We start from the raw sequence: 1078 nt of genomic DNA, 5'->3' as shown, positions 1-1078 counted from the left end.
CTTTCAGTGGCTACGGAACTATGTCTAGATATATGTTTTTAATGTGCATGGATCTCTCTAGTAGAGAAAATTTCACATGGTAGATAGGGTCAATCTAGGAACCTGCTGGAACATCCCCCCACTTTTTCCCAGACTTTTTCTTCTCTACTTGTCTAATTGAATAGAGTACAAGTTAAGTTTCTGTGAGTTATAAAGGCAACCTATTTTAGGAAAAGTAAGTTACAGGGGAGAGGATCAAAGGCTAATAAGAGAGATGAAAATTAACTTTTGAAACCAGAATCATCTTACTGGGATCATCTGCGCCTTCCTCAACTTCATCCTTAGCCACTAGATGAGCCCATGATTCATATTAAGCCAATTAGACTGTATTTCCTTGGCATTTAGAAGTATCAGAGGAAAGTGACACAAGCATGGAAAATAGTTGAGGCAGAGTTACCTCAGTTGGAAGTGCTGGTGAGAAAGCCCCTCCATTTGGCTCCCTTGGAGCAATTTTAGATCTCACCTCCCCAGAGCCCATTCAAGCCTGTCATCAGTTCTCTTATCCATCTGGTTATCCTTCAGTAAAGGAAATTCCTCATCTGCTTATGCTAGACAGTCTAGGTTTCTCATACATACTGTTACTGACTAAATGTTTGTGTCCCCTCAAAATTTGTGTGTTGAACTCCTAACCCCCAAAGTTATGCTATTATGGAAGGTGGGGCCTTTGGGAGGTGATTAGGCCACGAGGGTGAAACCCTTGTGAGTGGGATCAGTGCCCTTATAAAGAAGACTTAACAAGAGACTGCTGAGAGAATGCTAGCTTCATGCCATCATGTGAAAATACAATGAGAAGTCAGCGTCCTGGAAATGGACTCTCATCAGAATCCTCTCCTGCCAGTACCCTGATTTCAGGCTCAAATTTTTGTTGTTTTGAAGCCACCCATCTACCTAATCTGTTATGGCAGCTGAAACTGAGACACATATGAAGCAGCTAAAGCCTTCTCCCTATATCACTCAGTACAAGGAGCCCTTACTATTTAGAGGACGGTCAGAAAATACACTTGAAGTAGACTTGGGGGACAAAGTAAATGGTCCTGTA

Source organism: Mustela erminea, chromosome 5 (assembly GCF_009829155.1).
Source record: "Mustela erminea isolate mMusErm1 chromosome 5, mMusErm1.Pri, whole genome shotgun sequence".
NCBI classification, from domain to species: domain Eukaryota; kingdom Metazoa; phylum Chordata; class Mammalia; order Carnivora; family Mustelidae; genus Mustela; species Mustela erminea.
The sequence above is the reverse complement of the archived record's forward strand: the minus strand, read 5'-3'. Positions refer to the sequence as shown.